Source organism: Puma concolor, chromosome B3, assembly GCF_028749965.1.
Source record: "Puma concolor isolate L17-30 chromosome B3, mPumCon1.1.hap2, whole genome shotgun sequence".
In the NCBI taxonomy this organism is placed as follows: Eukaryota; Metazoa; Chordata; class Mammalia; order Carnivora; family Felidae; genus Puma; species Puma concolor.
The window spans coordinates 52,520,579-52,535,042 of NC_141672.1; the positions used below are offsets into that span (position 1 = coordinate 52,520,579).

At 36.1% G+C, this 14,464-nt stretch overlaps 1 pseudogene; it reads right to left on the bottom strand.

Moving 5' to 3' along the window:
- Positions 1–1,361: 1,361 nt before the first annotated feature.
- On the bottom strand, positions 1,362–2,292 carry LOC112856407 (developmental pluripotency-associated protein 4 pseudogene; annotated as a pseudogene).
- Positions 2,293–14,464: the final 12,172 nt, after the last annotated feature.

Genomic DNA, 14,464 nt, shown 5'->3' on the forward strand with positions numbered 1-14,464 from the left:
GGAGGCACCTGGGTAGCTCAGTCGGTTAAGCATCTGGCTCTTTATTTCAGCTCAGGTAATGATCTCAAGGTTCATGAGTTCAAGCCCATATTGGGCTTTACACTGGCAGTGTGGAAATGGCTTGAGATTCTCTCTCTCTCTCCCCCTCTCAATCTGCCCCTCCCCCACTCTGTGCTCTGTCTCTCTCTCTCTCTCAAAATAAATAAACTTTAAAATAAATATATATATATAAATAAAATCCAATACATTATGAATTTATGATTCATAAGTAACCTTAAGTATTTTCAAGCAGTAGAACTTGCATAACAGTTACAAGTGGAAATAATACTGGCAAAATATTCTGTTTTTTAACCTTGAGACATACCATAGAGGTCTCAGGTTATTAAGAAAATGTCAAAAAATGTTGTTTTGTATATTAAGAATATGTTTTTGGGAATGGGGAAAGAATAACAGCTTTCCCTTTGGCTTAAAATATTCAGCAGTTTTAAAGTCATGAATCCCGAGAAGGGGCATCCAGCATGAAAACACACCTGCTTTCCATTCTACTCCTCCATGATGGTCAGCTCCGTCTCTCACTTGAAGAGAACTGTTGGGGTGTCCAGGTACCTCAGTGAAGCATCAGACTCCTGAGGTCTGCTCCGGTCATAATATCATTATTCTGTGAGTTCAAATCCTACATCCAGCTCTGGGCTGACAGCTGGGGATTCTCTCCCTCTCTCTGCCCCTCTCCACCTTGCACTGTCTCTCTCTCTCTCAAAATAAACTTAAGAAAAAGAAAGGAAGGAAGGAAGGAAGGAAGGAAGGAAGGAAGGAAGGAAGGAAGAAGGAAGGAAGGAAGGAAGAAGGAAGGAAGGAAGGAAGGAAGGAAGGAAGGAAGGAAGGAAGGAAGGAAGAAGGAAGGAAGGAAGGAAGGAAGGAAGGAAGGAAGGAAGGAAGGAAGAGAGAGAGAGAGAGAGAAAGAAAGAAAGAAAGAAAGAAAGAAAGAAAGAAAGAAAGAAAGAAAAAGAAAGAAAGAAGAAAAGAACTGTTTAAGTTCACTTCTATTTCAGAAAAGTAAACATTTGGTAGTATGAATGACTTTTTCATCTTACTAACTAGAATGAATGGTAATTTCTGAAATGCTTTTCCAGTTTAAAACACAAGAGCCTCTGTATCCCAACCCACAAAGCCACGGGCCTTGTTGGGGGTCTGAGGGTAACATCCACAACCCACCAGCCTGTGTGCCCTGTAAGCAGGAAGAATGGAGGGTGTGGAGCGCCTGCATTCCTTCCAGCTGTCAGTGGCACCAAGGAGTTGATTGTAGTTCCCTTTCTACCATTAATTATAATCACAACTAGACCCCTTTTCCTGGGATCGTAATCTCATTGGAGGCTTTTCATTAAAATCTTATTCCTCCGAACACATCTGGGCACAGCCTGTTGGCCTCCAGGTGTGGGGGTGGAAAACCACAAGCAGGTAGCAAGAAGAGTGCACACATTCATCCCTGCGTTTTAGGCATCCAGGCTTGTCCTGCGTGAAATTGAAGGCGAACCCATCCCTCTGTGTCCATAGGCAGACTTCCCCCATGGATTAGACACCACTAAACACCACAGGCCTCCCGTGGCGATTCCACTGTCTCCATCTTCCCAGCCCTGGCTGCCATCCTGGACCGGGAGGCAAACACAGCTTCTGGGGCTGAAGTTGTCACAACAATGGCGTTGGCTCTCTCCAGGAGAGCATCAGACCCAACAAGGCAGGCATCCCACCCTCAGGGGGAGCAGCCACTTGAGAAAAGTAGGTTCCATCAGAAAATGTCTTTTTTTAGACCTTTCCAGAGATGTTTCTCCCTTGTCCATCTTTGATCTTCTTTGTGACGGTGTGAGAATCTTGGCCTCCTTTGCGGTGACAGGAATGTTCTTCCTATGATCAGGGTAAGTAAGCATATTCACAGAGTCATTTATATGTGTCTAATTTCCGGCTTTTGGTGCTCAGCTTTAGTTGCTGGCACCAGGCCCGCAGGATGTCTTGGTGGAGCAGGTTGGCTGGTGGCATTTTTAGAAGATAATTGGGACTTTCTTCCTAAGTCTTAAACTCTTCCAGTGACTTGTGTCACCTTTTCTGGACAGGAAACTTTGTCTTCTTTCATAGATCTTTTTCATTAGCTCCTGTTCACTGATGTTCGCTGTAACTTTGGGTCGCCAGAAGCCTGCTGTGTCTCTCCGGATTCTCATGATACAGGTTGCAATTTGCAAGCCAGATAATCTTCCCTGACTTCTTTGTGGAATTCTGCTTTTTGCCTTTTCCTTTCTCCATATCCAACGAGAAGTCAAGATTTCCTAACTGTTTCTAAGTCTAAACAACAGGAGTATGTTGTTCATACTGAATTCTAGAGTGAATAAAATAGATATGTCTTCGGCTTCAGAGAATTTAGTGCTTTTTTCACCTATTTTTGTTTGTTTCTTTAACTTTTTTTTTTAAATTTTTTAACGTTTTATTTATTTTTGAGACAGGGAGAGACAGAGCATGAACAGGGGAGGGTCAGAGAGAGGGAGACACAGAATCGGAAATAGGCTCCAGGCTCTGAGCCGTCAGCACAGAGCCCGACGCGGGGCTCGAACTCACGGACCGCGAGATCACGACCTGAGCCGAAGTCGGCTGCTTAACCGACTGAGCTACCCAGGTGCTCCTCTTTGTTTAACTTTTTTAAAGATACAAGGTGCCTGGGTAGCTCAATCAGATGAGGTTTTATTTGACTCTTGATTCTGGTTAAGGTCATGATCCCAGGGTCATGGGTCATGGGTCATGGGCATGAAGCCTGCCTAAGATTCTCCCTCTGCCCCTCTCCCCTGCTTGTGTACTTTCTCTCATTCTGTCTCTATAATTATAAAAAAGTAAAAAATAGAAAGAAAGCAGTGATTACAATAGTGATAGTTCTTACAAAAGATAAACAAAGAGGGGGTGCCTGGGTGGCTCAGGCACCCTTTGAGCATCTGACTTTCACTCAAGTCATGATCTCGTGGTTTATGAGTTCAAGCTCCACGTCAGGCTCTGTGCTGACAGCTCAGAGTCTGGAGCCTGCTTTGGATTTGTCTCCCTTTCTCTCTGCCCCTTCCCCACTCATTTCCACGCATGCCCTCTCTCTCTCTAATAAACATTAAAAAAATTTTTTTTTAAAGATAAACAAAGTGGGGCGCCTGGGTGGCGCAGTCGGTTAAGCGTCCGACTTCAGCTCAGGTCACGATCTCACGGTCCGCGAGTTCGAGCCCAGCGTCGGGCTCTGGGCTGATGGCTCAGAGCCTGGAGCCTATTTCCGATTCTGTGTCTCCCTCTCTCTCTGGCCCTCCCCCGTTCATGCTCTGTCTCTCTCTGTCCCAAAAATAAATAAACGTTGAAAAAAAAATTAAAAAAAAAAAAAAGATAAACAAAGAAACAAAAACACGTGCTGTGATGAAATATAACGGGAGGTATGTCACTTCACTTCATTTACCTGGGGTGATTCAGAAGTGATGATTGCCCCAAGGAATAGAGAATATGAAGATTAATAAAATTATTCAGTAATATCATGAAGATAAAATTGTTCCAAGATTAAACAGAGCAAGCACCAACCTGTAGTTCAAACAAGTCCCTTAATCTCTATCCTCAGAAAATTAAAGGGTTTGAAATCAGAAATATGAAACATTACTAATTTCCATATTAAATGGGACATCTTCTATGAATTTCAAATGTAATATCACAGACAATATGATTAATAACAACCTGTCAAATTTGATATCTAAAAGCTAATTTTTAGTTATTTTTATGTTTGAATTCTAATAATATACTAATAAAAATATTTTGAAATTTGGATAAAATTCTAAAGTTTACCCCATCTTATAATAATATTCATAGACAAAAACCGATTTTTTCTTTAAATTAAATGAAATGTTATTTGATTTGCCTTAATTCAAATGCTAAAAAATACAAAGCATTTTCAATTATCTTGCTTACAATAAATTTCTTTTTTTTAACCATCATTCAATAGGCTCTAATTTATTCATATAGGGAAACAAATAATTCTTACATTCATAAAAAAATGAAAATTACTTATCAAAGAAAAAAATCATATGAAGAACTATTTCATAGATTCAAAAAAACACACACACTTGTGATCAGATACATGTAAAATAATTTCAGAGGGAAAAATATATTTCAGAGGGATAACTATTTTTTTGTCATCTATGATTAATAATTTATTAAAGTGCAATATAAAGATATTTATTTCAATAACAAAAATTTCAATTCAAATAGGTAATTGTGCAATATTAAAAAAAGAAATCTACCACATCTATCCACGTATTTACAAATAATTCTTACAGTTTCAATTTCAAAAAAAAAAAAAATTCAATGTTGATAAGAGCACAGATTCAGTCCAATGGTAGCAAATCGTTTCAAAAATCCTTAAGAGTGGGGCGCCTGGGTGGCTCAGTTGGTTGAGCATCCCGCTTCGCCTCAGGTCATGATCTCATGGTTTGTGAGCCCGAGCCCAGCCGGGAATCGGGCTCTGTGCTGACCGCTCAGAGCCTGGAGCCTGCTTCAGATTCTGTGTCTCCCTCTCTCTCTGCTCCTCCCCTATTCGTGCTCGCTCTCTCTCTCTCTCTCTCAAAAATAAGTAAACATTTAATTTTTTTTAAATCCTTAAGAGTATTCATTTCCTTCATTCTAGTGATACCATTTCTGAAAATGAGTCCCCCCACCCCGCCAAAAAAAAAAAAAAAAATGTAGGATGGTAACACTAATCGTATGATGTTTAAAAAACAACAGAAATGACCGAATTAAATAAATCATCTTACTGTGGGATACTATGTACCCAATAAAAATTTTTTTGGTCTTCAATTTTCAGTGACATGGAAAGACATGATCTGCCTCTCCATACACATACAAGAATAATCTATAACTATACATATACCAATGGTGGCTATCTCTGCCCTGGGAATTAAAAGTCTTTTACACTGTTTCAAGTTATCTACATGTGTCTGTTATTTTTGTTATAAAATGAGAATGTATTATTTTTATGATGAGAAAGCTAGTCTTAACTATACCAAAAATAATCAATAATTTTGATGGTAGTAAGGACTACCATCTTCCTCTTAGATGTAGGCATAATGTTATATAATTTCAATGTTTTGTTTATGTTGATGAACATATTTATCAATAAATGGATAATTGACTGCACAAGTAATTATTTACAAGACTGGAAAGTAAGCTTAGGGTAAAGTTATTTTCTATATTACCTTTCCTTTCAGTGGGGAGAAGTGATGTGTGCTTTGCTTCCCGAAATTTTAAACAAAGGAATTTCCTACTTTCCTTTTATTTTTGGCTACTTGCTTTTTCTAATATCTGAATAAAATATTTCTTTTTTTTAATTTTTTTTAATGTTTATTTATTTTTGACAGAGAGAGAGAGACAGAGCATGAGTGGGGGAGGGGCAGAGAGAGAGAGAGTCACAGAATCCGAAGCAGGCTCCAGGCTCTGAGCTGTCAGCACAGAGCCGGACGCGGGGCTTGAACCCACAGACTGCAAGATCATGACCTGAGCCCAAGTTGGACGCTCAACCGACTGAGCCACCCAGGTGCCCCTAAAATATTTTCTTACGTTATCATTTGTGTTTGGTTTGGCACTTCATTTCCTTTTCAAATTTTGAAACAAATGCTCAGAATGTTTAAGAATTTCCTCAAGCATTTAACTTTGCTAAAGGGTCACAGGCTTTAACCATTCTCCCTAAAAATAACCCTCTCTCACTCACTCTCTCTCTCTCTCTCTATCTCTTGAGTCACATAGTTCTGAGAGACAATCTTCCCTCTCAGTTTATGGTAATTTAAGAGTTTGGTTGAGGTACCATTCCTACTTTACTTATTTTTTTATACTTAAAATGCTTTCACTGTTAATTCCTACTCTTCCCATTTATACCCACTCTAACTGTTAAAGCCTTTGAATATGTATGTATTTTTTAAAAATATACAACATTGAATCTTATATGCATATTCTCTTATTTATTTAAACTTATTCTGAATCATGTTATACATACAAAATGATTAAAAAGCATGATTTATTAGGTCAGTATAACAACTATAAAATTGAATTTATGAAATAAATAACAACTCCTTTAATGAGCATTTATAAAGCCTTGCATTCAAAAATTAGATTATGTCAATTTGTCCAAAAGCACATGGAACAGGTGGGCAGAGCAATGGGCTAACTAGGTGATGAGTATTAGGGAGGGCACTTATGATGAGCACTGGATGTTGTATGTAAGTGATGAATCACTAAATTCTACTCTTGAAACAGATATTACACTGTATGTTCACTAACTGCAATTTAAGTAAACCTTGAAGCTACAAAAAACAACCAAAAAAAAAGAATCATAAAAAAATCTCAACAAAATTTTAAAAAATATGTGTCATACACTGTTCTGTGACTACAATGACATTAAATTTAAATATCAATGATTGAAAGGCAAAAAAAAGTTAACAATAGTTTTAGAAGGCAAAAAAAAAAAGTTAGCCATAGTCTAGAAACTTAAATAATAATGATTAAATAGCTAATAGATTAAATATTTGAGCTGAATAAAAATTAAAACATTATACATCAGAAGTACAAATTCTGAGTAAGATATACTTTGAGGAGAAATTATATCCTTCCGTTCTTACATTAGAAAAGAAAAATCCTAATAATCAGTATATAAAGAAATAGAACAATTGAATCATTATATGCTCAAAGAAGTGTTAATTATCATTGTGAGTAGAAAAAAAAGTAAACAATGGAGCAGAAAGTAATGGATAAAAGACAATGTTACAATAGAGATGATCAAAATATATATATATAGATTGTTTTCTTAAAGACTTGTCCAATATCTTGTGTCATTGCTGAATGACTGAAGACACAAATAAACCAAGTGAGGACAATAGTACAAAAATCTTTGCTCTGAGAAATTTTAAAGCCTAAGAAAAATTTCTAGAAAAATGTAATTTTGAAAATATAAAAGTTAGATACCATAAATAATTACAGAGATATTGATGAATTGGAAAACAGTTAAGAACATAAACTCAGGTGTGTTTGAAGGTGAATTCTGCCAATATATCAAAGGAGAGATAATTTTGTCTTATACAAACTCTTATAGATAAGAAAGAAAAACAGAAACTCTATCTCAGCTATTTCTAGGCTACAATAATCTTGATTACAAAAGCAAGCAAAATTATAAACTAATCTCACCTAATGAAAATAAATGGAAAACTTTTAACAAATATTAGCCCACCCAGTCTATGATTACTTTCAAAAAACAACAAAACCATTAAAAAGATTTGTAACTAATTAATATGACAAGCTTAAATGGAAAACCATTATTTTAATAGATTTAGAAAAGACATTTGATAATTTTACAATTCATTCTTGAAAATAAGCAAATGAAAAATTTCAAATATAGTATTAGAAGTTCACATTCTTTATTTGCTAAAGAGTAGCTACTAAAACCTATAATAATTATTACCCTAAATGAAGAATATTAGAAATTTTTCTTTAAAATCAGAAAAAAGTCAGTATCTGACATAGTTTCTATTGAACTTGTATTGGTGGACCTAGCCAAGTAATAATATAAGTTAAATGAAAAAACTAAAGGGTTGAACAGAAGTAACAAAACTGCCACTACTCACAGATTATCTCATTTTCTAAGGAGAAAACTTCAAGGGATTTATGGAATTCATTAGAAATTATATCAATTTACTAATTATTGAATATAGGATTAATATGTCTATTTAAAATTTTTTAAAATGAGCAAAGAAATTTTCAAAAATATTCTTGTAGTATTCTTGTATTCTTGGACATTTTTCTCAATTAATAGCCTTTTTCAAGTCCCTCTAAAACTTGTTTCCAATATTTGTTTCTTCCAAAGCAAAATCCAGACAGAAGACACTATTAAGATTTTGAACAAGGTCCTTAAGTGTTATGTCTTCCCCCATCAAGATAATTATACCCCTCCCGTTGATCAAGTCTCCTGTGAAAATCCCTTCCTAAATTTCAAAACACCTGTATGGAAATGATGATCCTGACAGTCATTGACTTTTTCCTAAATTGTTAAATGATGGCAAAACTTTCTGACAGCCAGCAACTCTAGGTTTATAAAACTCTAAAAGTCCCTTTCTGGACCCCAAACCTGCTACCAGAACTTTTTGTGAAAAAGTCATTTGCTAAGGAGCCCATTCCAGAATTGAACCATGACACTTTGGTCCAAGTATCTTATACTAACAATCCCAATTTCAGAACACATAGTTACCCTCAAGTACATTAGTCTTGTATTTCACTATTTTCTTCTGAACCCAGATTTTAAAATTCCCTGCTTTGAGAATCTCATCTGACAATGAATATTAAAAATAAGAAAGATCTAGAGTGCCCCATATAGGTGGTTTTTGCCTCATGTTACCACAGATATTAGTTCAGTTCTAGCATCATGGCAAGCTCACATTCCATTCTTAAAGGATTTTTAAATATGCTATAGCCTTCCATGGCTCACTCCAACCCAAAGTTTAAATAGTTGTATTAACCTGTCTATACTGAAATGCAGTGCATGGACACCATATTAAAAGCTATCCTATGATTTATCTCTGTTGGATGAATGACTCAAGTTGTTCAATGGAATTCACACCTTGCCCTTGTTCCTATGTTCTTATATTTCCAAAGCACAGAACTCACTGCTTACTCTGCTTGCCCTCTTCCAACTGAACTGTCATCTGATTCTGAACACAGATATTCTCTTGAATATAGCCTTGTGTCTTTGTTACAGAAATACAGAAATGCACCCTTGATTTTATTTTGGGATGCTACTCCAAATCTGACTTTATCCCCTGTTAACCTCCAAGTCACACATGACTGTGAGGCCCGTTCAACTGATCTTTTTGTCTCAGACACAAATCTTAAATAGGGAAGAACATTGCAGCCAGAGATTAGTAGTCAGGAAGAAGAATGGTGGGAAAGGGAATCCACCTTTGATGAATATTTCTTTCCTTGATAAATAATTCTGATAGCAATGAAATAATGAGTGTTTTGAAAGATGGAGTTACCTAATGAGACATTTAATAAACCAAGTCAATCTAGAGGTGATGTGGAAAATGAATTAGTAGAGAGGAATGGAGGAAAATGGAATATCAAAGACTAATACCTACCAAATAAATGCCTCTCCTTGTGAAGGAACTATTCAACTTAACAACTCACTCTATGATTAACAAAGAATCAGGGAATGTAACTTTTCCAAATCATTGTGTAAGAGAAATGCTATGGTGAATAATATGTTTCAGTGGATTACACAGCCATTGCTTTGAAAACAGACACATTGTGCCTGATATTTCCACTAATTAAAAAATTGTGGAGGGGCATCTGGGTGGCTCAGTCAATTAAGCATCTGACTCAATTTCAGCTCAGGTCATGATTTCATGGTTTGTGTGTTCGAGCCCCACTTCAGGACATGAGCTGATGGCACAGATCCTGCTTGGGATTCTCTTCTTCTATCTCTCTCCCTGCCCCTCCCCGCTTCTTTCTTTCAAAAGCAATAAATAAACTTCAAAAAATGTGGAAATAAAATGGAAATCCATTTTAAGGTTTGTGATAATTTTGAGTATTTAAAAACAGTGCATGGAGTGTTAGTATATGATCTCCCAGTGTACTGTGTAATTTTTCATTGTCAAAACAATGATATGATTACATGAATGTTAACCAACTCACCCTTAGTATCGAAAAAAGGTAAATCGAGCTGCATCATTAGAGGAAAAATGAGAAACAAATACTGTCATGCCAGCTAATGGCTGAAAGAGATTCCTGTCATGAAAAGGGTGATAAGTCAGCAATTACTGCCTTCACTCATTCACCAAAGTGCACTCAGGCTCAATTTATATTCTAAAGCAGACTTTTTCCTTTCACCAAAGAAACAGGAGTTCTTTGCAAAAGGTAGACAGTATAATTTAGCTTTTTGATGTTTGCAACAATGTGTAAAATGTCTTTAAGCAAATGTTTTCATCTATATTTATACATATATATGTACATGAATATTTGTGTAGGTGTATACATTTTTATACGTGTGATTCTCAGAAGTCTTCTAATCATGTCTCGACCCAACTAATCAACACATTTGTGTGAGCATATGATCAACAAATGTGTCTTAAAGAATCAATGTTTACAACACCACGAGTGAATCATAAATGTGAACTATGGACTTTGGGTGATTATGATATGTGAATATAGGTTCATCAATGTAACAAATGTGGTCTGGTGGGGGATGGTGATAGTGGGGAAGGCTATGCACGTGTGGGGTCAAAGTGTATATGGGAAATCTCTGTGCCTTCTCTTCAATTTTGCTATAAACCTTAAAGTGCTCTAAAAAAATCTTAATTTAAAAACATGTAATAGAAAAAATGTCAATATTTCTAAGAAAACACACATCATTGTATACATCACCACATATATCAGCTACTCAGCAATCAATAGATCATTTGTTTAATCATTTGACCATTTAAGCATATTCAATGTTTACTTTTATTTTAAGCGCTATGTTAGGTTTGTGGATTACAGAAATCAACAAGAATTATCCCTTTACTTAATGATCTTACAGTCTATTCTATAAAGTAGTTCCCAGTGGCACCAAAGTTCAGTGAACAATAGTGATGTCTGGCTTTGAGTGAATGTATTTGAAGACAAAATAGCAGATTGTTTAAAATTATGGGTTTTAAAGTCAGAACACTGGATTTGAATCCCAGTCGCATGATCAACTAACTTTAGTTGAACATTGAGGGAGATTAATTCATATCTTTACACTTACTTTTTTCTATTAGTAAAATATGGGTGCAACATTAATATTTCTTCAGCATCTTTGAAGGATTTATATATTTTTAAAGTTTATTTATTTATTTGAGAGAGAAATAGCACGAGCAGGGAAGAGGCAGAGAGAGAAGGAGAGAGAATCGCAAGCAGGCTCCCCGCTAGAAACACAGAGCCCGAGGTGGGGTTTGAACTCATGAAACCCTGAGATCCTGACCTGAGCCAAAACCAAGAGCCCCATGCTCAACTGAGCCACCCAGGTGCCCCTGAAGTATTTAACTACATAATCTAGGTAAAACTCTTAGAATAATACCCGATATATTCTAATAATAATGTTTAGTCTAATTATTAATAAATACTATTGTGTTCTGTTTTGGATATATTTTTGTCCAAATATCTATTAATAAAAAAGTAAAGATATCATCTTTCTATTGACAAATGTCCACATTATGATTAATAACTCATTTTAATAATTCTAATAGCATACCTCTGATGCTATAAGGTGCTATTCTGATGACCCAAGTGGTCATCAGATATGCTCAAACTCATAACTCCATGACCCATCTGTTATGGTGTTTATTACTTAATACTAAGTAAATGTGCTCAAGATCAAAGTCAGAACATTACGCATCTGCAACTGCTTGTTTACACACACAATTGCAAAATATGTTCGATTGGCAGCATATGTTAGAATGAACACCAATCTGTTATGGTGATAATTTCATTGTTGGCTGTATTGCAGAGGCCTGGTCTATAATGTATTTTATTAAGATGGATGTGCTTTAGTTTGTTCAACCAGTCATGGTAAAATATTTGGCTAATGTTTTTATTGCATGCCATCTGTGTGGGCAGTAAGGTTGTCCAATAACACATGAAATGTCACTGTTTTGAATAGGCATCTAATTGAGGTTTAATCAAATGGATATTTTACATTAATTAAATGCCAGCTGATTAATGAAAACATATTTTTATATTTAATAACTATGTAAAAATGGAACATGATTAGCTCAAAATTCCATGCATTATGCACAGAATGTAGACTTTCTCATGAATACATGCATGCAGAACAGTGTAATGGAATCTAGATGCATTTAAATAGCATTAAAATAAATGTCACCCTGCTATTTAAGAAATAGCAAGCAGTATGTGTTTGGAAATGATTCTTTCTAATATCTGGATCTCTTTGACCCCTCTTTGTACTGTCATAAAGCAACACATTTTTTTCTCCAGAGCCAAGAAGAAATTTAAATGTACCTACTCCTACTGTGACAAATAATCAGTTCCATATACGCAAGTGAGAAGCTTTGCTAACTACCAAAATGATTGTAAGAATCACAGGAGAACAAAATCAGGCAGATGTTTTGAAAACAAAACAACTTGCTGAAATTTAGCTTCTCTCCAAAAATATCAAAGAAATGAATCAGCTTCTCTCTCCATTTTCTTTCCTTATCATTTTCTATATTATCTCCTGGCAAAGCCATTTTTTTTTTCTGTCTGGCTACATTTCATCACAGGTACCCATCTCAGGTTTATCCAAAGTTCATTCTGTATGTCTATTCTCCCATTTCTCTGAAATATGTTTCCTTACTTGATTGAGAAAATCAGACAATTCAGAAGAGAGGACAGCTCTTACATGCCATTATCTCATCATTTATATCAGCAAAATTCATTTCTCCCCTCTTGGCTTGTGTTTTCCCTTGAGATTAAAGAGAAATCAAGGTATAGGATCAAGAATTGGATGAGCCTTAGATAAAATCAGACCCAAGTCTGTTCCTTCAATGGAGCCAGATTGCTAGTGCCTCAGACCACTCTTCTCTTCCAGGCAACACAAGGTAAAGGGAATTTGGAGCTTCTATTCATATTAGTATCTGTAGGCCCTGGTCAATTCTGAAACCATGAATAAAGGGAAAGAATATATATGTGCACATCTGCCCCATTTAATGTCTAACTGTGTGACTCTTGAGAACCAGGGATATTTATTTCTTTTCTATCTTCAGTGACTAACACATTAAATTATTATTAAACACACTATTGCTTAAATAGTCAGTATTATGCCAAACCTTAAGATTGATTTCCCTTTCCACAATACAGCGATATCTTGCTTCATTCCATTTCACAGATACTGCACTTTTTTACAAATTGAAGGTTTCTGGCAACCCTGCATCAAACAAGACTATCGGCATCATTTTTCAGTGGAATCTGCTCACTTTTGTATCTCTAAGTTAAATTTTGGTAATTCTCAGAAAACTTCAAACTTTTCCATTATTATTACATTTGTTAGGGTGATCTGTTATCAGTGATCTTTGATGTTATTGTAATTGTTTTGGAGTGCCACAAATTGCAACCATATAAGTTGGCATATTAATTGTTAAATGTGTGTGTCCTGACTGCTCCACTTCCTAGCCCTTTCCCCCATCTTTCTCTTTTTTCTCAGGCCTCCCTATTCCATGAGATGCAATATTGAAATTAGACCAACTAATAACCCATCATTGCCTCTAAGTGCTCAAGTGATAGGAAAAGTCACATCTCTCACTTTCAATCAAAAGCTAGAAATGATTAAGTTTATTGAGGAAGCCATGCCAAAAGCCAAGATAGGCCAAAATCTAGGCCTCTCGTGGCAAACAGATATCCAAGTTGTGAATGCAAAGGAAACGTTCTTGAAGGAAATTAAAAATGCTGCAAGAGTGAATATGCACATGATGAGAAAGGGAAGCAGACTTGTTGCTGATACAGAGGAAGTTTTTGGTGGTCTAGAGAGAAGATCAAACCAGCCACAACATTATCTTAAACAAAAACCTAATCCAGAACAAAGCCCTAACTCTCTTGAATTCTATGGAGGCCGAGACATACGGGGAGCCTACAGAAAAAAATACTGAAGTTGGGAGAGGTCGGTCCACAAGGGTTTAGGAAGGAAGCCATCTCTATAACATAAATGAGAAAGGGGAAGCAGCAAGCGGTGCTGTAGAAGCTGCAGCAATTTTTCCAGGAGATCTAGCTCAGATCGTTAACAAAGGTAGCCAGTCTAAACGAGAGATTTTCAATGTAGACCAACAGACTTCTATTTAAAAAAAAATTTAAAAAGAAAAAAAGATGCCATCCAGGACCTTCACAGCTAGAGAAGAGAAGTCAATGTTTGACTTCAAACTGCGAAGATCAGGCCAACTCTCTTGTTAGGGTCCAATGCAGCTGGTGACTTGAAGCTGAAACCAATATTCAGTGACCATTCAGAAAATCCTAGGACTCTGAAGAATTGTGCTAACTCTACTCCCGCTGTACTCTATAAATGGAACAACAAAGCCTGGATGACAGCACATCTGTTTAGAACATGGTTTACTAAATATTTGAAGCCCACTGCTGAGATCTATTGTTCAGGAAAAAAAAGACTCCATTGAAACGTGACTGCTCATTGGCAATGCACCATGTCAATCAAGAGCTCTGATGGAGATGGACAATGGGAACTATGTTGTTTTCATGCCTGCTAATACACTATCTACTCTGCAGCCCATGGATCAAGAGTCATTTTGACTTTCAAGTTTTATTATTTAATAAATATATTTTTGTAAGACTATGGTTGCCATAGAAGCTGATCTGGGCAAAGTAAATTGAAAACCTTCTGGAATGAGTTACCATTCTAGATGCTATTGAGAAC